Raw genomic sequence first — 25,877 nt, 5'->3', positions numbered from 1 at the left:
CATGTTGCTTGACACAGCATGTGATAGAGCATAAGGGGGTGGTCGGTGGGTGGGAGTGGAGTTTAGATGTCAATGGAAATGGAGGAAAACATTGCAGTAAAGAAACACCTACTCTATTCCATATTATGTTACGTATTCACTGCTGCACCGACTTCTAAAAAAGCCAAGATACGTTCAGAATATCACTGCATTACATGATGCGTTCAGTGCCATTCACAACTCCTCAGATAATGAAGCAGTCCATGCCCGCATGCAACAAGACCTGGACGACATTCAGGTTTGAGCTGATAAGTGGCAGGTAACATTCGCACCACACAAGTGCCAGGCAGCAACTATCTTCAACAAGCAAGAGTCTAACCACCTCTTCTTGACATTCAATGGCATTACCATCGCCGAATCCCCCACCATCAACATCCTGGGGGTTACCACTGACCAGAAACTTAACTGGACCAGCCACATAAATACTGGGGCAACAAGAGCAGGTCAAGAGGCTGGGTATTCTACGGTGAGTGTCTCACCTCCTGACTCCCCAAAGCCTTTCCACCATCTACAAGGCACAAGTAAGGAGTGTGATGGAATACTCTCCACTTGCCTGGATGAGTGCAGCTCCAACAACATTCAAGAAGCTCGACACCATCCAGGACAAAGCAGCCCGCTTGATTGGCACCCCATCCACCACATTTAAACACCCCTCCACCACTGGCGTACCGTGGCTGCAGTGTGTACCATCTAAAAGATGCACTGCAGCAACTTGCCAAAGATTCTTCGGCAGCAACTCCCAAACCTGCAACCTCTACCACCTAGAAGGACAAGGGCAGCAGGCGCATGGGAACACCACCACCTCCAATACAAAAAGAAAATACTGCAGATGCTGGAAATCTGAAATAAAAACAGAAAATGCTGGAGAAACTCAGCAGGTCAGGCAGCATCTGTGAAGAGAGAAAGAGAGTTTCAGGTCGATGACCTTTCATCAGAACTGGAAAAAAAGCAGGAAATGGAACAGATTTTTAAGCAGGTGAAGAGGCTGGGAAAGGGGGGAGGGGATGAAAGAACAAATGGGAAGGTCTGTGATAGGATGGAAGGCGGAAGAGGTTAAGAGATATTCAAGGCAAAAGGAGATGGTAATGGGACAGGTTAAGAAACAAAGGATGGCTCTAGATGAAGTGTAAATTGCGCTGGCAGAATGAAAGACAGCTGCCATGTGGGAGAGAAGAAAAAAAGACAGACAAAGAGTGTGGATAAAAAAAAATCTATCTATCTATATATATATATATAGGGGCCGAGGTTATGATCTGAAATTGTTAAACTCTATGTTGAGTCCAGAGGGCCGTAGAGTGCCTAATCGAAAGAGGAGGTGCTGTTCCTCGAGCTTACGCTGAGCTTCCGTGGAACAATGCAAGAGGCCGAGGACGGTGAGGTCTGAGTGGGAGTGGAGCAGGGAATTAAAGTGACAGGCCACTGGGAGCTCGGGGTCCCCTTTAGGGACTGAACGGAGGTGTTCCGCAAAGTGGTCACCCAATCTGCGTTCAGTCTCCCCAGTGTAGAGGAGACCACATCGTGAGCAGCAAATACAGTATACTAAATTGCAAGAAGTACAAGTAAATCGCTGTTTCACCTGGAAGGGGTGTTTGGGGCCCTGGACAGTTGGAAGGGGGGAGGTATAAGGGCATGTGTTGCATCTCCTGCGCTTGCACGGGAAGGTGCCGGGTGAAGGGGAAGGGGTGTTGGGGGTGATAGAGGAGTGGACTAGGGTGTCGCGGAGGGAGCGGTCCCTACGGAATGCTGAAAGGGGAGGTGAGGGGAAGATGCATTTGGTGGTGGGATCACGCTGGAGGTGGCAGAAATGGCGGAGGATGATCAGTTGAATGTGGAGGCTGGTGGGGTGAAAGGCGAGGACAAGGGGAACACTGTCGTGGTTCCGGGAGGGAGGGGCAGGGGTGAGCGCAGAAGTGCGGGAGATAGAACGGACACGGTCAAGGGCCGTGTCAACCACTGTAGAGGGGAATCCTCGCTTGAGGAAAAAGGGAGACATGTCAAAAGCACTGGTATGGAAGGTGGCATCGTCAGAGCAGATGCGGCGGAGACAGAGAAACTGGGAGAATGGAATAGAGTCCTTACAGGAGGCGGGGCGGGAGGAAGTGTGGTCCCGGTAGCTGTGGGAGTCAGTGGACTTGTAGTGAATGTTTGTCAATAACCTATCCCCAGAGATGGAGACGGAGAAGTCAAGGAAGGGAAGGGAAGAGTCAGAGATAGACCAAATGAAACCTCAGCCCCTATCATATATATATATTTTTTATCCACACTCCGTCCGTCTTTTTTTCTCCTCCCCTACATGTCAGCGCAATTTACACTTCATCTACTTAACCTGTCCCATTACCATCTCCTTTTGCCTTGAATATCTCTTAATGTCTCTTAACCTCTTCCGCCTTCAATCCTATCACAGACCTTCCCTTTTGTTCTTTCATCCCCTCCCCCCTTTCCCAGCCTCTTCACTTGCTTAAAAATCTGTTCCATTTCCTGCTTTTTTCCAGTTCTGATGAAAGGTCATCGACCTGAAACGTTAACTCTGTTTCTCTCTTCACTGAGTTTCTCCAGCACTTTTTGTTTTTATACCACCACCTCCAAGTTCCCCTCCAAGTCACACACCATCCTGACTTGGAAGCATATCGCCGTTCCTTCATCGTCGCTGGGTCAAAATCCTGGAACTCCCTCCCTAACAGTACTGTGGGAGTACCTTCACCACACGGACTGCAGCGGTTCAAGATGGCAGCTCACCACCACCTTCTTGAGGGCAATTAGGGATGGGCAATAAATGCTGGCCTTGCCAGCGACACCCACATCCCATGAACGAATAAAAAAAAACCTAATAAACCAAACACTTCCAATCCTGTAAAGTCAGGAATGCTCCCTGAAGGGATCAGTTCACTAAAGCACCACACAGTATGATACTGAACACTTACAGTCAAGAAGGTCTCAGGTCCAATCTCCAAACTGCAATGAGTTATCTGATTTCATCTGAGGCTGCAGTAAGAGTGCTAAAATTGATCCCAGTGTCCTGGGCTAAGGAAAAAAACTATCATCCAGGGTTTCAAAGAACCTTCCAATGACCTCCTTTCTCCGACCCCGCTGGAAAGCATATTGGGCAAGAACAGGATCGGCCTCAAAAGCAAAGCCATTCGTAATCGAATTGCCTGCCAACACTTACTCGCACATGAAGAGTGGTCACTTGGGTGGATGGCATCTGTGAAATCATAACTTGGTAATAGTTAGTGCCTTCAGGAAAGGAGGCAAGATGGGAGGAGAAAAATGGAAACAAAAAGCCCAGAAGTTGTTTGATCTGCCATCATTCCTTTATGTGCTTAATGATTTATTTGTTTTTTGTTTTCTTCAACTACTCAGAAGCTGGTTATTTAACATTGTGACCATCAGCACAGTAGAATGCTGCCAGGTCAGAGACAGTGGGGTCGGTAATGTGCAAAATAGGCATGAGGAAAGTTGTAGCACCAGTAATAAGCAATTAAGTTAAAAAAAAAGAGAACTTGTGTGGGGAAAACCGTGCCACAGGATACTATTCTTTTGTGTGAAGCACTTAGCTTGCACACAATTAGCATATCCCATCACAGTTTAATTTCTCCTGACTTTCCATCATTGTGGTAAACAGCTGCTCAAGCCAGTTCTCCATGGTCCTAAGGCCCTCCTATTAGGATCTATTTAGGACCCATTTATAGGAATTTCCTGTATAGTTGCATCCAGAGACATGAGTAATTGGGGCTTAAAGCAATTACCCAGCATAAAAGATCGAGCAAATTCGGGCACTCATAATTACACTACGGGTGTATTTCCTCGATCTTTTATGCCCATCTATTGATCCTTACACCCAAATGCCTTTTGGATCATTATAATGGCTCCGCCCCCAGTCTAAAGAGCTATGCACACGAATGCCTTGCAATTATACTGGTTCAAAACGGGTGCAAAATTTAGCCCAGAATTTTAGGCGCAGCAGGAAACAGTCATTTTTCTGGTGTTTTATCACAATTTTTGAGCATTTTTTACTGTTTATTCTGATGAGGCCTACTTGCTCTGTATTTTCTGTTTATTTCAATGCTTTTTTTTACAGCTTCAGGATGAGTCACATTACAAATTGAAATTCTTCCACGATTGCATGTTCTTAAACATGTTGTGCTTAAAATGCATGAATGATGGTTAGATGGCTTGAAACTTTAAATTTTAATATTTAAGGAAGGAATATATGGTATGAGTTCTGCACTTTCCTCAGGCCCCGATTGTTTATGCTGATTTCCACTTGCTTATGCCAAATTTTATGTTGCACTGTATGCTAATGAGATTGGCAGCAAATTTAGGTGTAAATTGAAACGGGCAAAATGGGCACAGGGGTGGTGGTAAATTCGGGTGTAACTTTCCAATTATGCCCCACAGGAAATTTCACCCCACAGTCTGCATGGGAGTTATTAAGAGAGAGCTACATATTTACCCAAACAGGAGTGTAAAATGATCTGGCAGCATGTTTGGTCTCTTTTCAATTTTAAAATGTTCTCCTGTAAAGGCACTCAAACACACGAATACAGTTCTACAAGTACCCATAGTTCTCTAGTCATTTGCCCAAGTAGCCATTTTTCACATGTGAAGCAAGGCAGTGACTGTTGGCAGGCTGCTCGGTCATGGGGGTTATTACAGCTGTGTTCCTCCCTAGGCCAGGGGTGCAGCGGCCAATTGTAGCACACCTGCTGCAGTCCCATCGGAGGTCAACAAAAACAGCACAGACCAGGGATGGAACCTAGGATTTTTGGTCTGTTCGGCTCAGTATCACATCAAGCCGTGCATTCACCAACTGAGCAATTCGAGAGCCTTGTTGATGTTATTTTGGATAAAGGGATAAGTGAGATTGTCTCACAGTAAATATTTGAATTTGTATATAAGGAGCACACACTTCATGCATCCAGCATCCTTATTTAGAGTTCCTAATATAATCATATAGAAAATACACCAGGAAAGGATCTTAAAAAGACACCTTGCAATATGTGAGTCACATGATTGGTTGATCCCTCAGTGACAATGCCACATAGGGTTTGTGATACTTTTCAGTTAGTGTCCATTGAAGGTGCTTCTGAATGACATTAAGGGAACAGAGAGGACTGAATTTTGCCGGCGCTCAAAGTGCGGGTTTGGAGGTGGGTCCCGCTGTCAAAATCAAAATGATTGTCAGTGGGTTGGGAACCTGCTCCGAACCCGCCTCCATGTAAGTTTCCAAAGTGTTGGGTCTGCGATTTCAGAACAGACCCGACACCAAGCAGCGGGGGAGGCATTTAAGATAGTTAAATGCCTGTTAACTACTATTTTGCCAGCCTTTTTCTATTTATCCACTTTTTTAATGAGGTTCCCGACGTTCAGAGATCTCTATGTCTCCCCATTGCTGTGAATAGGTGACAGCTGCAAAAGTGGTATGAAAGATAACATTTCACAGCTACTCACTTTCCAATGTCAGAAGCTTTCAGGATTTGGAAGACACTTTTGAGCTGTATGCAGTTTGGAAGTGTTTGGAGTAAACTCTCTATCCACTGTCACCTCCTTGGAGCAAGCTCTCACCATTAACAGATTGCTTCTGTCATCTCAACTTCAGCTGCCATCTATTCCAGCAACATCGGTGCCCTTGAAAAAAATCTCACCTTGCTCCTCTGAATCCCTTCACGATTAGCCCCAACACCAACATCACCAACCTTCTCCGCATTCACCTGATGCTGCACAGAACACAGGGCATCAGCACCCGACAACATTGCTGCCTGGGAGGCCAGCAATGGCCTCACCATGGCCAGATTTACTTCATTTGACACTGTACACCCTGGCTGCCACATGATGCGCCAGGTTAACACCACCCCACACCAGCACCATAAAGCATCCCGACAATGTCGAAGCCATTCATTTCACACTCATCACAATTTGGGGGGGGGGGGGGGTGATGGGGAAGTTATGTCTCAACATTCACTGCAACTCAACTCACTAAGACACTTCCAAAGGTGAGCACAGATCCTTCCAATAAGGTAAAGTGTTGAAAATATAGATTTCAATGTTTGACAACACATTACAAGAAAATTTACATGAACATTGCATAAAACACCCAAGTGCCTACCCTTGTGTGTTGTTAGTTCGTATGCTTGCAGTAGGATGAGGGTGAGTGTGAGGGGTGGCTAGTGAGATGGGGAAGTGATAATGTAGATAGAGAAGGATGGGTGGAGGTGCAAGATAAGTTAGTGTGAGTAGGATAGGGAAGGCAGAGTGATGGGGATGTGATGAGTGGCACAGCAGGATGAGGTTGGGTGTGGATTTGCAGTAACGTTTCGTGATCTATTGAGATCACAGAAACCCCACAGTGCAGATAGAGGCCATTTCGGCCCATCGAGCCTGCACCAACACATATCCAACCCGATCCCCGTAACCCCTACACCAACACATATCCCACCCTATCCCTGTAACCCCACGTATTTAATCCCCCTAACACTAAGGGTCAATTTATCATAGCCAATCAACCTAACCCGCACATCTTTGGACTGTGGGAGGAAACCGGAGCACCTGGAGGAAACCCACGCAAACACGGGGAGAATGTGCAAACTCCACACAGACAGTCACCCGAGGCCGGACTCGACCCTGGGTCCCTGGCGCTGTGAAGCAACAGTGCCACTGCAGGCAGGTCCTCCTGACCACACCCCTGCTTGTGCCCTCCTGTGCAATGTGTAACCAGGCTGCGTTGATCTCCTGGGGAGGTCTCTTCTGCCCTTGGAAGGGAAGAGAATCTCCCTGCATGCTGTGACTCCCTCCATAAGCATATGGAGGGAGTCATGCGAAAGCCTGGGTGCAGCCGTACACCTTTGTGCAGTGCTCGTCAGTGTTTGCAGCACCTCAATGCTGTAGAACACCGACAGCACAACTGTCAAAATGAATGTGGCCATGATCCCTTTAAGGAAACCTGCTGACGACGCTTCCCTTTAATTGGCCGGCAAATGCGCAGGGCGGGCTTAACAAGCCCAATCAGGGGAAAATCCTTTTCACAGAGTGGCTGGTGCCGGGAGCGGAACCGGGACCCGCCAACGACCTCTCCCACCGCGATCCCGTCTCGGCTGGCAAAATCACAGAGTCTCTAACCCTAAGAAAAATACAAAATGTTTTCTTCCCTCATGGACTACACTGTTAACCTTCACCTCTTTAATGTTATATCTGTTATAATGGGTAATGTTTCCTATGGGTAGGCATGCGATTTGTTGTGGGCTGATCAATCGAATTTCTACACTTACCTGATTTGCTGCCTAAGTGCTGCTATTTTGCACAAAAAATCTGGAGGCAGTGAAAATACTGGTTTCCTAGTGCAGCTCAGTGATTTAAAAAAAAATCACTTGCTGTAACAAATCACGTGTCCTATCTATGGGTCCCACATTATTAAGAGAACATTAACTATATGTGTTATATAACACCCTACATTTATTTAACGCCTGATATGTCAAAATGTATCAAAGTGCTTTCTGCAGTGAATTCCTTTTTGAGATGTTATGTTATCAGTGATTAAAGCATATCTAGCAATGCCAGCCCATAATACTGTAATTACTGCAACTACATGTATGCAAATTATTCATGGGACAAGGGGCAATACCATCCCCTTCCCCCACAAAGTTGTAAGAAAAGCTCTTTTATGAATACATAACATAATGACTTAATTTAGAAATATCACAGACACCCAAGGAAAGCCATCATATTGCTTGTGCATGACACCAAATTGACATAAATGAGGTTAGCTCTTCTGGAGTTGAGTGATTGAAATCTCTCCCTACACTCTGACAAGTCCCTTTAAGTGATGTCTTTAAACAATACCTCTTTAATATTTTCACAATGACAAAGTTCAGACGCATTTGATTATAATCTCACAAGTGTGATGCTTGTACCAAAAACTTTTTACAGAGTCTAAGGCTTAGTAACAAAACTAAGATCCAAGTGATTGGAAAAATACTAAAAACTAGTATAAGTTGTCTACAGACCACCTGACAGTAGTGATATAGTCTGGGGTGGGGGTAATAAATACAGAGATCAGGAAAGCATGTAGCAAAAACAATGTAGTTATAATGGGAGATTTACATTTCCACATGGACTGGGAGAAGCAGAACTGCTCAAATCATAAAGCCAATGAATTTCTAGAATGTTTCCAGGACATTTTCCTAGAACAATGTGTTTTAGAACTGACAAGGGAACAGGCCATACTGGATTTAGTGATGAGTAACGAACCAGAATGAATTAACAATCTGACGGTAGGGGAGCGTCTTCCAAACAATAACCACGCGATTGAATTTAATATTAAGTTTGAGAGGGAGAGTCATAAACCAGGGTTTTGAATTTATGTAAGGCAAGTTTTGAAGGGATAAGAAATAAATTAACCACAGTATATTGGACTGAGCTGTTAATGGGTAAACCTACAGACAAACAGTGGGAAGTATTCAAAGAAGTATTTGGTATGATACAAAACCAATACATACCCCTAAGAGGAAAAGGCTCCTCTTGTGCAGTTAAGCAACCATGGTTAACAAACGCAGTAAGAGACAGTAACAAGTTGAAGGAAAAGGGTTACACAAATGCAAGGAAAAGCATAAAACCAGCAAACTTAGAGAGCTATAAAAAACAACAAAGGGAATACAAAGAAAGTAGAAGAGGTGCAAAAAGAGAATATCAAAAAATAACTTGCAAGGGATATCAAAGCTAACAGAAAAAGGTTTTATAAATGTACTAAAAAAGAGAGGTAAAGGGGAAGGTGGGCCCTTTAAAGATGGATGTAGGTGAGACTATAATGGATCATAAGGAAATGGCAGGCTTGTTAAATGAGCACTTTGGAAGAGGACAAAATAACAGTAGTACAAGGGAACCTAAAAATAAGTCAATGGGAGGAACTTAGTGGATTTAATACCAGTAAAAAAATGGTAATGGAGAAAATAATGAGACTTAGGATAGACAAATCTCCAAGACCTGATGGTTTTCACCCCAGGGCATTAAGAGAAGTAGGTGAGGAAATTGCAGATGCATTTGTCATAATTTTCCAAAAATCTCTAAATTCAGAAATTGTGCCTTAGGATTGCAAAATTGCAAATATCACTCCATGATTTAAGAAGGGAGGGAGGGAGCAAGCAAGTAACTACAGACCTGTTAGATTCCAGTAGCTTCCCCACAATTAATGGTAAACTATCATCAGAGACAGAGTGACTGCGCACTTGGACAAGTATGAGCTAATCAAAGCGAATCAGCATGAATTTGTGAAGGGTAGGTCATGTCTGACTAATCTAGTTGATTTTTTTGAGGAGGTCACTGACAATGTGGATAGAAGAGTGTCTATGGACTTCCAGAAAGCATTTGATAGGTGATGATTAGCAAAAATGAGAGCACATGCAACTGGAGGGAACCTTGTGATATAGGTTGGGAATTGGTTAGGAGATAGGCAACAGAGTAGGGATAAAGGGTTCATTCTCTGATTAGTGGGATGTAACAAGTGGTGCTCCCCGGGATCTGTACTGGGTCTCAGCTTTTCATCATATATATTAATGACTTGAATGAAGGGAGAGCTGTGTATCAAAGTTTGCAGATAACACTAAGTTAGGAGTAAGTTGTGTGGATAGGAGCACAAAGTTACAAAGGTACATAGACAGACTAAGCGAGTGGACAAAACTACGGCAGATGGAGTTCAATGTGGGGAAGTGTGAGATCATCCACTTTGGAACTGAGAAAAACAAAGATCTGAGAAAGACAAATGGGAATATTCTCTTAATGAGGAAAGACTAGAAGCTGTGGAGGAGCAAAGTGATTTAAGTATCCATGTACATAAATCACTAAAAGCTAGTGCACAGATACAAAAATGAATCAAAAAGGTTAATGCAATATTGGCTTTTATCTTAAAGGGGTTGGAATTCAAAAGTGAGGAAGTAATGCTTCAGTTGTACCATGCCTTGGTCAGTCCCCATCTGGAGGAACGTGTTCAGTTTTGGTCGCTGAACCTCAGGAAAGATATATTGGCTTTGGAGGGGCTACAGTGCAGATTCACCAGAATGATACAAAAACATAAAGAGTTAAATTATGAATACAGGTTGCAAAAACTTAATTAGTATTCCCTTGGAGTACAGAAAGGAAAATTGTGTTTGACAAACCGAAGCTCTTTGAAGTGGTAACAGATATGGTGGATGGGGAAATGCACTGGCTGTGGTATACATGGACTTTCAGAAAATCTTTGACAAGGTACTACACAGGACACTATTGAAGAAAACTGAAGTGTATGGAATTAGAGGGGAGGAATTAGAGTTCTATGAATTAGAGGGTAGCAAATACATTTAAAAACTGGTTTGAGGGGAAGAAACAGTGAACAGGAGTTATGGGCAGTTTCTCAGGGTGGTTGGTCATGGGTAGCAGTGACCCCCAGGGTTCTGTTCTGTAACTGTTTCTATTCACTGTGCCTAGCAGTCATTTGGATAAAGAGCTAGAGGGAGTGATGTCCAAATTTGCAGATAATACTCAAATAGGAGACAGAGTAAATAATTCTGAGGACCAAAGGAAGCTGCAAAGTGACATTAATAAGATGGTGGAATGGTCAAAAAAGTGGCAGATGGAATTCCATGTCAGTAAATGTGAGATTGCACATTTTGGTAAAACAAAAGGAATAATTATACTTTAAATGGAGGAAGAGTGGATGATATGAAAGAGCAGAAGGATTCAGGGGTTCAGGTTCATACGACATTAAAAGCAGAACCACAAATGGATAAGGCTAATGGAATAACTGTTCATGTGGAGGATAAACACCAACACGGACTGGTTGGACTGAATGGCCTGTTTCCATGTTGTAAGTTCTATGTAATTCTATTGATTTCAATAGAAATGAAAATTGGGTGGTTTCTATAACTGGCACCCAATCTGCAATGCCAGTTTTATGCAGGGACAGCAAGTTGAAAATCTACCCCATTATGTTTCCTGGCCTGGAATTTCCAGCCCTGGAAATTGAGAGACTCCTTTGGGAGTGAATTCAAAAAGTTAAAACTTATTATAAATCTTTTTTGAAATTAAGGATGGGGTACAGATAGGATATTTCCAGTGACTATTTGAGGATGAGCCTATTGGAAGTCCTATCATGGAATATTGCCTTAAATAAATACTTACATTGAATCACTAAGTCATATTTATAACAGGATTGAATTACTCAGTTAAGCAGGATGGCTCCTTTACGGAGAAAAACAAAGAAAGAAATATTGTTGTGAATCAGTCATTCCTAAATATGTTTAAATGAAAGCAGTCAGCGTTCTTTTTACTGGAAACAGCACAAAACTTGTTTATGCAACACATCACGTATTTCTGTTACTCTTTGTTAGCTTCGGTGTCCCCACCATATTCTGTCCAGATACATCGGAAAGGGTTAGGACCAATTAAATGGCAAGAAGTCTATGGTAATGGAAAGTGCTTAAAGTGGTTGATTAGAGGAAGGGAGTCAGTCAAGTGGCCGACCTCAGGCCCAAATTGAGAATGGCGCAGTACCATCACTATGCCACCAATCTGTTGTTGAAATCCAAGGGGCTCTCTTTTGCAGTGGGATGCGTTTAAATAACAAGATCTTTTTATTCCATAATAATCTATATAAATGGAACATGGGTGGAAGAGAGGGCTTTGCTTTGCCTGCCATGTCCTCACCACTGCTGACCAGGAAAAATGTAAGAGCAGCATGAAAACAAAATGATGCAGTCATTACACTATTCAGAACCAACCAGCCTACACCGAATACAAAATCAGCACCATGGTACATATGCTTGTCTTTAAGAACATAAGATTTAGGAGCAGGAGTCGGCCATACGGCCCTTCGCGCCTGCGCCGCCATTCAATAAGATCATGGCTGATCTTCAACCTCAACTCCACTTTCCCGCCTGATCTCCATATCCCTTGATTCCCCTAGAGTCCAAAAATCTATCTATCTCAGCCTTGCATATACTCAACGATTCAGCATCCACAGCCCTTTGGGGCAGAAAATTCCAAAGATTCACAACCCCGAGTGAAGAAATTCCACCTCATCTCAGTCTTAAATGGCCGACCCCTTATCCTGAGACTATGCCCCCTAGTTCTAGATTCTACAGCCAGGGGAAACAACCTCTCAGTTTCTACCCCATCAATCCCCCTCAGAATCTTGTATTTTTCAATGAGATCATCTCTCATTCTTCTAAACTCCAAAAGAGTATAGGCCCAATCTACGCAATCTCTCTTCATAGGACAACCCTCTCGTCCCAGGGATCAATCTAGTGAACCTTTGTTGCACCGCCTCCAAGGCATGTATGTCCTTTCTCAGATAAGGAGACTAAAATAGTGCACAGTACTCCAGGTGTGGTCTCACCAAAGCCCTGTACAATTGCAGCAAGACTTCCTTACTCTTGTACTCCAACGCCTTGCAATAAAGGCCAACATGCCATTTGCCTTCCTAATGGCTTGCTGTACCTGCATGCTAACTCTTTGTGTTTCCTGTACAAGGGCACCTAAATCTCTCTGACACCAACATTTAATAGTTTCTCACCATTTAAATTATTCTGTTTTTCTATTCTTCCTACCAAAGTGAATAACCTCACATTTTCTTACATTATACGCCATCTGCTACCTTACTGCCCACTCATTTAACCTGTCTACATCCCTTTGCAGGCTCTTTGTGCCCAACTCACAGCTTACTTTCCCACCTAGCTTTGTATCATCAGCAAACTTGGATACATTGCACTGGGCCCCTTCATCCAAGTCATTAATATAAATTTTAAATGGCTAAGGCTCAAGCACTGATCCTTGCAGCACCCCACTAGTTACAGTCTGCGAACTGGAAAATGATCCGTTTATCCTTACTCTCTGTTTTCTCTGTTAACCAATCCTGTCACACTGCTCCCTCTTAATAGCAAGTATTGAGTTGAGTCCAGGATTTTCAGAGAACAGCTAAACGTTATACTGCAGTCATTTTTGCATACTGTGTTGAAATCAAGACTCATTCTGCAATCTCCTATTCTAGCTTGTTTTTCCCCCATGACATCAAAATTGTATGACTCCTTTCCATCATCATTCTTTCCTTCCTTCTACAATCTTCAGGCTTGGTATCATTTTATCACTACTTCCTGATTTACATTGTCTTCTCTTTCACTCTTTTCAACCTTGATAGTGTCCTGCACCATGGGTTTTGATTCTTCACCTTGGTTTCTCAACAAAACATGCTCACACATCCAAGCTAGCCTTAAAAAAAGGTTGACCAATTCTTTTATTTCGTCCTATCAAATTGCTTTATAAAATAAAACACACTTTTTTGCCCTGTTTTACGACCCTTAGGATAAACTGGATAAAGTGGAAAAAAATAATCTCTACAGGAAGTACTCCTGCAGGTTTCCTTCCAGGTGTAACACACTTTTTAAACCCCCCTTCTCCCTTCTAAGGCCTGTGAATATTACTCTGTAGAGAGTAATAGTACCAAATATTAAAGACATTACTTATTGAGAAGGCCCTTCAACTGCTTCAAATGTTCAGGTTTGATTTGACCTGTAATGACATTCTATTATAAATCAATTATGATTCCCTCTAGCACTTCTATGATACTCGAATGAGTGGAAGGCACAAGTGGTCGCTTGACTTGTGTGATGATCAATTTAACACAGTCGGGTACCTTTCACCAGTGTTGTACCATATACATATGTATTTATTTTTTAATTGTATCCGGGGGCTTTAGGACCCAGAGGTAATCTTTTCATCGAAGACAAGACTTTCTGGAGACAAGCTGCCGCATGTATCCTCCGAGAGAGAGAAAAATCCTCCACAGGAATGAATAGCGAAGGACTGCAGCAAAAACCATTGAACTGCTGCCGAAATCACAATTTGGAAATTCAAACCACAAGGAGCATGGTCATCATTCCAGTGACCATCAATCACCAAGGGCTGGATTGGAGACAGCGTCCAATCCCAGCAAAGTCAAACGCAATTCGTGTCAAACATTCCGACTGCGCCGTCGCTTTATTTCCCAGCAATGTGCTTACTTACCTTCCTGCGCTGCATTTCCAAGTTTCATCCTTTTCCCAACCCCAATCCATTCCCCGGGCTGTCTGCGTGGAATGGTTTCTCGCGCGGCATCCAGAGAGTGGAGGTGCGTTAATCCATCTGGTCCCTTTGGTGGAGCCTGAGATGAGGAGACTGCATGGCTGGGCACGGGTAGAGGGGGGTCAGAGGCACGGTGTATATGTGTGTGGGTGTGCAGCTGTCAAAGCGGCTGATGAGAGAGGCGCGCGCGCGCACACGCACAGGGCTCTCACTGACAGTCCTCGCGCTCCAGGCTCCAGCCTCCCACTGCTCATTATGCAGCCGGCGCAGCTGCTTGCTTGCCCAGGAATGTCAATGCCAGGTAGGCTGTGAAATATCGCCACTGTCCCGCTGAAGGGGTGGAGATTACCCCACCTCGGGGGCATCTGGCCAATAAGGATTTAAAGTCCCCAAAATAAAAAAAAATAATTCGAGGGAAAGTGTCCAAATCCTTTTCATGTCTGCGGGGTTGTCAGGCTGTAAACAAAAATAATTTCTTTGAAAAGTTCCTTAAAATTTACTGTAACTAGAAGGGCTTTAAACATTGCAGGATATCTGATGCTGACATGGCTTTCCTAGTTGACCTTTGAACTTTGTGATGGTGCTTATTTAAAGGAGTTCTATTGTCTTATTTTTTTAATTAAAGGTCCTTGTCAACAGGAGTATAAGTTGGCGCTGTCATGTAGAAATTATGTTACATCGCCTGTGCTGGTTGACACACGCATTTGAACAACACAGCGTCAAAAAGCTAAATAAAAACAAAATGCTGGAAACACTCAAGCAGGTCAGGTAGCGTCTGCAGAGAGAACAAAATTGACGTTTTCGGTGTAGACCCTTTGTCAAAAAGAAATGTCTCAGAGCCTGGAAAAAAGTGGATATTAAGCAGGAATAGGCAAGAGAATTAAGAGAGAGGAGTACTGTGTTCAATGTTGGGCACCACACCGCAGGAAGGATATACTGACATTGAAAGGAGTGCAGCCGAGATTCACCAGAATGATACTGGGGCTTAGAGGGTTAAATTATGAGGACAGGTTGCATAAACCTGGCCTGTATTCCCTTGAGTATAGGAGACTGAGGGGTGATCTAATAGAGGTGTTTAAATGTTAAAAGGATTCGATAGGGTAGATATGGAGAATCTATTTCCTCTGGTGGTGGAATCAAGAACAAGGGGACATAATCTTAAAATTAGTGTTAGATCATTCAGGAGTGAAATCAGGAAGCACTTATTTGCACACGAAGGGTAGTAGAAATCTGGAATTCTCTCCCCCAAAAGGCTGTGGATGCTGGGACAATTGGAACTTTCCAGACTGTGATCGATAGATTGTTGTTTGGTAAGGGTATTAAGGGATATGGAGCTATGGCAGGTAAATGGGGTTGTGGTACAGCTCAGCCATGATCTAACTGAATGGCGGAGCAGGCTCGAGGGGCTGAATGGCCTACTCCTGTGCCTATGTTCCTATGTTTGGGGGACCAAATTCAAGGTAAAGAGAAGGGTTTTTTGAGAGCCTTCTGAAAAAAGAGGTTCAAACTTAATAGATTTTTAAAAAATTGTTCAAAAATGTTGTAAGTACAACAGATATAGAACATGGAACATTTTCTGTTATCACTGTTGGCAACATTGAATTGTTCGCCACTGCCACCTGTCTGACTTTTTGAATGGACTGCCTGGAAATCTCTAGTGTAAACCTAACTTCCAAAGCCTGTGTTTTTACTTCTGTGCTTTGTGACATGGAGGGTCAGTTATTAAGTTTTTGCCTCCCATGCAAACTCCTGTTACTGTGAGGAATAATTGTATAAATCATCAGTAGTTAAAGAGGCTCATCTCCTGATCACAAAAGGAAAAGACACAAAGATGGACAGAATGTGTTTACTGATTTTCAGGCCCCTTGCCCAGTAAAAGACTTTTTGTAATTTTTTTGACTGACAGAAATATGGAGGGGTATCTTAGTATTACCTTTACTGCCCAGTCATACTAATGCCACCTTGCCAAGGCTTAGGCAACTATGAAACATTAGTGGAATACTGTGGTTGGCTCCCCCAATTGGGGAGGGCTCCTGCTTGTGAACACTGTACAATGACCCCTCCAGGAAAGTGCATATCGGTGTGGAAATTGGGTGACCACAGGCTTGGGTTTTCTTGTATCATATTTAAAAAATTGAGTTACTACTTGGGGTGGTCAGATATAGGTTGCATTGCTCTGTTTTATAAGGGTAATTTACTGTGGTACATTCATGGTCAGTGTAAGATTACATTACAGGGCTGTGCACTATTATTTCCTTGACTGAATGCAACCGCCATACCTCCATGTGTTATTAAATATTGTAAGATGGTTTTGCTTTATCTCCAACTAGAAGCCATTTTGTTTTTTATTGTGGGTTTCTTCTGACTATGCTAAAAATTAACTCGCCAAAACCTCACAAAATGCAGTGACACAAACACCATTTTACCATTCCAAGTTTGTGTTCAGTCCTGTGTAGTAGGTCTTCCTCCCCTCCACCTTCTCATGCATGGTTCTCTGTTTGAGTGGGCAGGCTGGCAAACTGTTCACAGGTTGCTGCCTGTGCTGCTCTTAACCAACTCATAGGATCTGCACAGGAACACATGGGCTGACTCACCTTCCAACTTCAGTCTCCTTCCTTCAAGGTAACTGATGCTTTGCAGCAACTCATACATGATTTGAAACTATGGAGTTAGCTTTTGAATTCTTTTGCAATATTTTCTACAGTATTTAAATACATTTTAGGATTTTTGGTCATTAAATCTGTGTCTTTGTCCCTGCTTCCTTCATATCTTCATCTATTAGGAAGTACACTATACACTAACATGTCTCCATCTCACACCCAATGGGTGACTTACATTTTGTTCACCAAGTCCTGTGACTGCAACTTCACTCTTTTTCCCACTATTAATGATACCTGACTTGCTGCTAAAATGCCCCTGTCTGAGTATCACTGTGTTGTGTAACTTATCTCAAAGTAGATAACAGATTACAAATCAGGTAGTTATTTGGGTTATTTTGGCTTATTTAGAATAAAGGATAATCTTCTTAATTCTGTTAAAAATTGTTCTCAGAGCACAGAATTAATACTGACACATACACTAGAGCAATATGTCTCAACACAGTTCATGATCATTGTGCTGTGCTTCCACACTTAGCCAACTTCCTGCACAGGCTTGTTACAAGCACATAATCTGCCACTGGCTTTGATAACCAATGGTTCAGTAACCTTAATTCTGAAGCATAGCACTGTGGTTAACATGGGCAGAGAAAGAGCTGTTGATAAATTAAAGAGGCTGCGACAAAAATGAAGCACTTTTATCTTTGTTAGAAGATTGCATTCTTTCTTGATGCTCACGACACACGGGTTATGATTGGCTACTGCTAGCTGTTTCTGCAAGTTACAAGAATGTACATTACAGTCTAGGATGCAAAAGGTCTGTTTACAGGAATAGCTGGTGATACTGAAACCAAGTAGAATACCTACCTAAAGATCCAAAAATGTAACAAGAAATTGGGGTAGCTTGGAACAGTTCTTAAGCAAGTTTCATTTGTGGAAAAACTAAAAATTGCCTCTGTTTCAGAGCACTGGTCTGTGCTGTTACTGCAGATATTTCCATGGGTTCTACAAGTGCAGGGCCATGATTGACTGAATAGTTGCGAATCAGGTAGTGTGAAAAAGACTATTGTCATCTCTAACCTTCCCCTGGTTGAGCATCTTCCTCACAAACTCTCTTTGAAACTCCAGCTCAGAAGTGATTAAATCAGTGGCTTAGTGAATAAATGCTGACTTGATATGGAACTGAGCAATACACAGCAAGTTTGTTCCCCAGTCTGTGCTATGTTAGCTGGTCTCAACTGGGGTGAGGCAGCAGTGGTGGTACAGTTGGCATTAGACAGGGGAAAGAATCAGCCAAAGATCCCATTCTGATCAATACCCAATGATCCCTGCTAGAAAATTCATGTGTGTGGACATTGGCAGAGCCACTGGGGGTGGTGGTGGAGTGGGGTCATGACCCTCCCAATCACTTTGAGGTCTGCCAATTTTGTACGTCAGGGCTTGTCCAGAACTGACTGCAAATAATTTACTCGCTTAACTTTTAAACTCCCGATCACAATTGTGTTGCCACTTTGAGTCTGATGTGAATGGCAACGCAGCATTGGAAGACACTGGCGTGGCTGTACAGTGCCAAGTCGGACAAATCTGGACTTAGATCCCCTAATCCATCGACCTTAGCTCCGCCTCTGTGTGTGTGGACATTAGATGAAGAGAAAATAAGGCTTGGCTGCCATGCCCCACATAGTCAAATAGCCAGTCATCAACCCTCATTATCTAAGCTCAAAGATGAAGAATGGGCACTTGGGTGAGATATTGGATAGAGCCCTACTCCCATGGAATTTCAAGCTTCAGTCAGCATCTTCAGGACAGGAGGGAAAAATAAGAACTGATTAAACCTGTAATTGAGACAAGTGAATCAGGATGACAAGCAACACTGCAGTTTGAATTTCTGATCTTCTGGTCAAGCACTAAACTGCTTCATGTATCAGACTACTCAGGGGACACAGCTTCAACCTCTGACCATCTGGTTACCTATCAGCCATTAGGATGGTTCCTGGGTCATCTTAATCTACTGGACTGCTCCTATTGTTTCTATATGTCTATTATAAAGGAACCACTTTGAAAATACTGGAACCTAATGAACTATCCAGCATCCTTTGGATGCTGGGTTAACTGTAGCAGGCTGATTGATACAAAACATTTTAACATGTATAAACCATCCATTCTTTACTTATATACTTGAATTAACAATTTCATCTTAACAATATGTTGTGTTAATGGAGCTGTACTCAGATATATTCAAATCACAACCAGAGCCCCCAGAACGATTTAGCAGCACAATGTTCATGTAATAGGACCCAAAGGGGAAGTCAATTTAAAGAAATGTTCAAAAGAATCGTCATACAAGAAGTTTTCTTTATTGTACGTGTGACTGGTCACAGAGCTGCATGACCTTACAGTTTTATTACCTTTACATTCTTTCACAACATATCCCTAACATAAAAACAAAAACCTCCCAGTTTCTGAGATTGCAGTGATATGAACAATGTTGTATTTCTTTAAATGTTTACCCTACATAACAACAGCCTCTGCACTTCAAAAGAGTAATGTATTGCGTGAAGCTAGTTAAGATATTTTGGCTTAATAAGACTGCACATAAGTATAAGTATAGTATACATTATAACCTTTAAGCTACCCGTTAGCTAGGAGGGTGCGTTGGTGGCTACAGGCTGTGGTAAGTCTGGAGACTGTGGTTTTTGTCATACCCATATGGTTACAGCTCTGAAGGTAAACAAGTACAGCACAGTCCAAGTCAGTGATTTTGTTTCAATTGAAGGCTGTTTTTAAAGTCTGGGTTATTTTTGGAAGTAAGATAGCTGCTGTTTGAGGCAGCTTCAACAATTTTTTCCTATACCTTTTTTAAAAGCATATAAACGTTGTCTAATTTATGATCGAGGAAGGAGAAATTCTTCTCTACCCTATTTTAACTAATTGATTAATACATTTATGTGAATTCCTCTGATTGTTATTTTAACAAAGTTGCTAACATTATCTTAAATGGTTAAGAATGTTGATAAATAGCAATCAGGACAAAATTATCGTCTTTGTCTATAAATCCTTCCATTATCTACCTCCACAACCCCCTCCAGTACTCTTCCAACTCCGACCTACTGTACCCCATGAAACTGGAACTCACTTCACAAAGCCTTGACACATTTCCCTACTTTGAAAAGCCTCCTCAAAATGCAGCTCTTCAAGCATACCTCTGGTCACTTCCCCTAACCCACCTTCTAAGGTCCTGGCTGGCATCTGACTTCCTCTTTGTAAAGCTCTATGGGATATAGCACTATGTTAAAGATGTTACATCAGTGCAAGCTGTTGTTAGGCTTAATATCACCCCAGGGATATATTCAACAGCTGAGACAACCATCATATCTTTACCTAACTGGGCACTATAATACCATCTTCAACATCAATGGTAATCATAATTCTTAGCTCCATGACATTAAAGCAGTGCATTTATTTAAGAGCATAATGTGGAATTATGTGTTGCTGGATGAATGTATAGATCTTGGCTGAAACACGCCAGCAGAATGCTTTGGTTCTGATGAAATTCAGTTGGATTGCTGGGAGGAATAGTCTGACAGGACTTCAATGGAAAGGAAAATCAGGAGGTGTGTATAACGAGTGTCCAATCCAATATTGCCCATTTTATGCCATTGCCAAAAGTTAAAATTACTCTTATGGAATTGCTTTTTCAATATTCTTCCTTAGACTTTCTTTTAGCATCTTTTATTCAAGTGTTAGTACAGACAAGAGCCAGGTTTGGACAAAGAAACTACATTTTTACTACAGCAGCGAGCAGACTAATACAGCCAATTTCAACATTCAAATCTTATTGCATAGTGCAGGTTGGGACAGATATAATATTTTACTTAACTGGGTGTGGTTCTATATCATGTAATAGAATTACAGTCTGTATTTAAATACAGCCTGTTGCACGATTTGTGCCTGTAATGCCTACTCAAGTCCTGTCCTGCAATGTCAGGGTAGATGCTTAAGTAATTTTCACATTTTAAAAATAATTTCAAAACTGCCAAATGATTTTGTGGTGGATAGCAAACTCGACATAACTTGTAACAAATTCATTAGTAAACACATCAGCAATTTCACCAGGAACTGTGAACATAGGAGATCCTCCCACTATAGTTGCAACATATTGTGACCAGACAAAACTCACCCCTTGACTTGTCAACAGGGCTCTCTTTCCTTTTGTAGTACTGGATCCAATAACAAGTTGTGGCAGGCCTTTCCTTCCCCAGCAGGGTTGTTAAGCCACTCTTCTCCAGGCTGACATTGTTGAAAAGTAAGGTGGTGCCCAAGAGTCTCTCCCAGGCAATTCTCAGGCCAGTTTCTGTGAAAATTCACAACTCTATTGATCTTGCCTCTGTGGGGTACTTTTTGTTAGGGTATTTATGGTATTTTCAGAAAGTTCATGGATATCAAGTCACAACAGGCTCAAAAGTGTCACTAACAAAAGATAGCAGCAGAGGCTATGCATAATAGTAAAACATTATTTTAGTTAAAAAAAATTTCAGTACTATAACAGTAAGAGAGCAGTTATAGAACTGGTGAAAACTATAAAAGTTGCAAATGGCGCTGAAACTGAGTACAAGATAGTTAATATTCTGAATGATTCCTCATTCACAAAGGAGGATAGAGGCAATATGGCCTTTACAGAGTTAACCAAAGTAAAATTACTGACTGCGATATAAATGAGATGGAAGTCCCAGACAAACTAAAATGGCTCAAAACAAACAAATCACCAGGGATAGTTGGTACTTATCCAGAGTGCTGAAGGAGACTAGCAATCATTATGAGGGAGTCAGTGGACAAGTACAAGTAGATTGGAAGTAGGCTAATATGGTACCTGTGTTCGAAAAGGGTGCCGAAACAGACACAGGCAACCACAGACCCATTAGTCTTCTGTTCCATGTAAAATAATGGAATTGATTATCAGGAACAAACTTGAAGATTCATCTATACATCGATAACCTAGTTAATATGGATTCAAAAGGGGAAAATCCTGCCTGACTAACCTCCTTGACTCTTTGAAGAAATAACATCCCAAGTGGACTGTGTACCTTGACTTCCAAAATGCATTTGGGAAGGTCACTCATAAAAAACCAATAGCCAAACTCAAAACTGTGGGGATTCAGAATAAACCATGGGAATGGATAAGAAACTGGTTGAAGGGTAGAAAGCAACAAGTACTCAAGGAGTTATGTTGGGGGAGTAACGTACTCAGTATGGTGTCCCCCAGAGCTCAGTGGTAGGATCACTGTTGCTCAATTAAATAAATGGCCTAGACTCAGATACTCAATGCAAAGTTGTTACATTTGTTCATGTTACTGAGCTGGAAGGGACAAGCAGCTCAGAAATTACAAAGCAAGTTGGTTAAAATAAGAATGTGGGCAGATCAATGGCAGGTGAAATTTAGCAAGTGTAAAGTACTGTATATAGTATAGAAAAGTAAGCAATACAAGCTACTCCAATAGCTAAGAATGAAGTGGAAAGGGACTTAGGAATCTTAGTAGATTCAATGCTCAACATGTCCAACCAATGCAGAGCAGTAATCAACAAAGCCAACAGAATGTTGAATTAGATAGCCAAAATAGTTGAATATAAGTCAGAGGAAGTCATGATCAAACTGTACAGTGCTCTGGTCAGACTACACCTTGAGTGCTGTGTCCAGTTCTGGTTACCTAGAAACAAAGGAGACATTCAAGCATTGGAGGCTGTGCAAGGAAGAGCCAGAAGGCTGATTCCTGATGTCAAGACATCTGAGCTCAGACTGGAGACACTTGGACTTTTCAGCCTGGAAAGGAGATGTCTGAGAGGTGATGTTATCGAGGTTTATAACATAGTAAATGATATGGAAAAGGAAAATCCAGAATATTACCTCATATTAAATTGTGGGAGTAGAACAAGCAGACACAGGTTCAAATTAGTAAAAGTTAACTTTAGGACTGATATCAGGAAGTTCTTCTTCACGCAGAGAGTAATTAACACTTGGAATAGACTTCCTGGTAGAGTGATGGGGGTAAAAAACCTGAATGCATTTAAGACACAACTAGATTCTAAATAGGGAGCGAACTATAGGATGCTTCAGGATGGATGAACTAATATGGGCTGAATGATCCTACACATCCATAATTATTCTGTAGTCCTAGGAACACAAAATGAGCATGAGATCTTGACTGTGCCCACTTATGAGGGAATGCAACTCTCCTTCTCCCAGTTTACTCCCGTGCTTGATCCTCTGTACTATATACCTCTTTAATTGACTGGGAGGTCTGTGAGGGCTATTCCCAAGTCATCATTAATTCCACATTTGTTGGGAGTTGAGGAAAAGTGCAGTTTAGTGGAGCTTCCCTGAACAATTTTCTCCTTCCTCTACCCAGGGAGACATTTGTCCTTTGTTGTGTGCCTGCTCCACCAAAATGTTTTCTTTGAGTATGTTTGGGATCAAAGAGTATTTTAATTTCCTGAGGGAAAATTATATATAAATATTCCCTGGTCCCCAAAGATAATCAAGCATACTCCAGAATATTTAAACATCATCATATCTCCCCTATTCAACCCTGATCTAATGTCATCTGCACACCACAGTCAACAACTCTCCCCACATCCCAGAAGCTCAGGAACCATCATGCCCCATAGACTATTTGATCATATTAGGCTATGTCTATCCCTATTACTTTCAATTCCATTCCTAATAAGATTATTTATCCATCTCCTTTTTGAAGCAGTTAGTCAATAGCAGCACCCATTTTTGAGAATGGAATCTAGGTGCTTCTTGGAGACCCAATGCAGTGGCACAGAGGTACAAGATGCCTGATAACTTTAGATTGTCTATCAGGCAGGCAGGCATGAAGAGGATGAAAATTCCCAATTGATCCAGTGGAGCTATTCACTAACTGAGCTAAGGACAAATAATGGCCAAGGACTTCCACACAGGAGTTGGCAGTTTCAATGCAAAATGCCGCCTCCATTCCTTTAAACTTAAAGCACCTTTGCAATCAATCTATATTGATAACTACCATAATTGTCTTGGAAATGTCACGCAATTACAATGATCAGAATGCTTTGCATTCTTTATTGCTGATTCAGTTTAATTGTACTTGCATGTTCTAAGAACATAAGAACATAAGAAGTAGGAGCAGAAGTAGGCCATACGGCCCCTCAGGCCTGCTCCACCATTCAATAGGATCATGGCTGATCCGAATCTAGACTCACGTCCACTTCCCTGCCCTCTCCCCGTAACCCCTAATTCCCTTATCAGCTCGGAAACTGTCTATCTCCATTTTAAATTTATTTAATGTTGCAGCTTTCGCAGCTCTCTGGGGTAGCAAATTCCATAGATTTACTACCCTCTGAGTGAAGAAGTTTCTCCTCATCTCAGTTTTGAAAGGGCAGCCCCTTATTCTAAGATTATGACCCTAGTTCTAGTCTCACCCATCAGTGGAAGCATCCTCACCGCATCCACCCGATCAAGCCCCCTCACAATCTTATATGTTTCGATAAGATCGCCTCTCATTCTTCTGAATTCCAATGAGTAGAGTCCCAACCTACTCAACCTTTCCTCATACATTAATCCCCTCATCTCCAGAATCAACCGAGTGAACCTTCTCTGAACCGCCTCGAGAGCAAGTATATCTTTTCTTAAATATGGAAACCAAAACTGCACGCAGTATTCCAGGTGTGGCCTCACCAATACCCTGTATAACTGCAGCAAGACTTCCCTGTTTTTATACTCCATCCCCCTTGCAATAAAAGCCAAGATTCCATTGGCCTTCCTGATCACCTGCTGCACCAGGACCCCCAGATCCCTTTGTACTGTAGCACTTTGCAGTTTCTCTCCATTTAGATAATAACTTGCTCTTTGATTTTTTTCTGCCAAAGTGCACAACCTCACACTTTCCAACATTATATTGCATCTGCCAAATCTCTGCCCACTCACTTAGCCTGTCTATGTCCTTTTGCAGGTTTTTTATATCCTCCTCACTCACTGCTTTCCCTCCCATCTTTGTATCATCGGCAAACTTGGATATGTTGCACTCGGTCCCTTCCTCCAAATCGTTAATATAGATTGTAAAGAGTTGAGGTCCCAGCACTGACCCCTGCGGAACACCACTAGTTACTGATTGCCAGCCCGAGAATGAACCATTTATCCCAACTCTTTGTTTTCTGTTAGATAGCCAATCTTCCACCCATGCCAGTATATTACCCCCAATCCTGTGATTTCTTATCTTGATCAGTAATCTTTTGTGTGGAACCTTGTCAAATGCCTTTTGGAAGTCCAAATACACTACATCCACTGGTTCCCCTTTATCCACCCTGTATGTTACATCCTCAAAGAATTCGAGCAAATTTGTCAAACATGACTTCCCCTTCATAAAACCATGCTGACTCTGTCCTATTAAATTATGTTTATCCAAATGCTCTGTTACTGTTTCCTTAATAATGGACTCCAACATTTTGCCAACCACAGATGTTAGGCTAACTGGTCTATAGTTTCCAGCTTTTTGTCTACTTCCCTTCTTAAATAAGGGTGTTACATTAGCAGTTTTCCAATCTGCCGGGACCTTTCCTGAGTCCAGGGAGTTCTGGAAAATAATCACCAATGCATCCACAATCCCTACTGCCACTTCTCTCAAGACCTTAGGATGTAGGCCATCAGGTCCGGGGGATTTATCCGCCTTAAGTCCCATTATTTTACTGAGTACCATCTCCTTAGTGATTTTAGTTGTGTTTAGCTCCTCCCCCCCCCCCCATTGCCCCCTGTTTGTCCAGTGTTGGGATATTTTTAGTGTCCTTTACTGTAAAGACTGATACAAAATATTTGTTCAGCATCTTTGCCATCTCCATGTTCCCCACCACTAGTTTCCCGGTCCCATCCTCTAAGGGACCAACATTCACTTTAGCCACCCTTTTTCTTTTTAGAGTCATAGAGTCATAGAGTAATACAGCACGGATAGAGGCCCTTCAGCCCATCGTGTCCGCGCCGGCCATCAAGCCCTGCCTAATCTAATCCCATATTCCAGCATTTGGCCCGTAGCCTTGTATGCTATGGCATTTCAAGTGCACATCCAAATGCTTCTTAAATGTTGTGAGGGTTTCTGCCTCCACAACCCTTTCAGGCAGTGAGTTCCAGAC

General features: G+C 42.3%; 1 long non-coding RNA gene across 1 annotated transcript in view; it reads right to left on the bottom strand.

The window, feature by feature from the left end:
- LOC147122008 (uncharacterized) overlaps positions 1-14,344 on the bottom strand; it is a 90,587-nt gene extending 76,243 nt beyond the window's left edge. The window contains exon 1 of the long non-coding RNA XR_015075419.1: positions 14,065-14,344. This is a non-coding gene — a long non-coding RNA (uncharacterized LOC147122008). The remainder of the gene's footprint in view (positions 1-14,064) is intronic.
- Between the last annotated feature and the right edge of the window lie 11,533 nt (positions 14,345-25,877).

Source organism: Somniosus microcephalus, chromosome 3 (genome assembly GCF_052327205.1).
Source record: "Somniosus microcephalus isolate GS21.2 chromosome 3, FLI_Smic_1.0, whole genome shotgun sequence".
In the NCBI taxonomy this organism is placed as follows: domain Eukaryota; kingdom Metazoa; phylum Chordata; class Chondrichthyes; order Squaliformes; family Somniosidae; genus Somniosus; species Somniosus microcephalus.
This window is presented reverse-complemented; position numbering and strand designations above follow the sequence as displayed.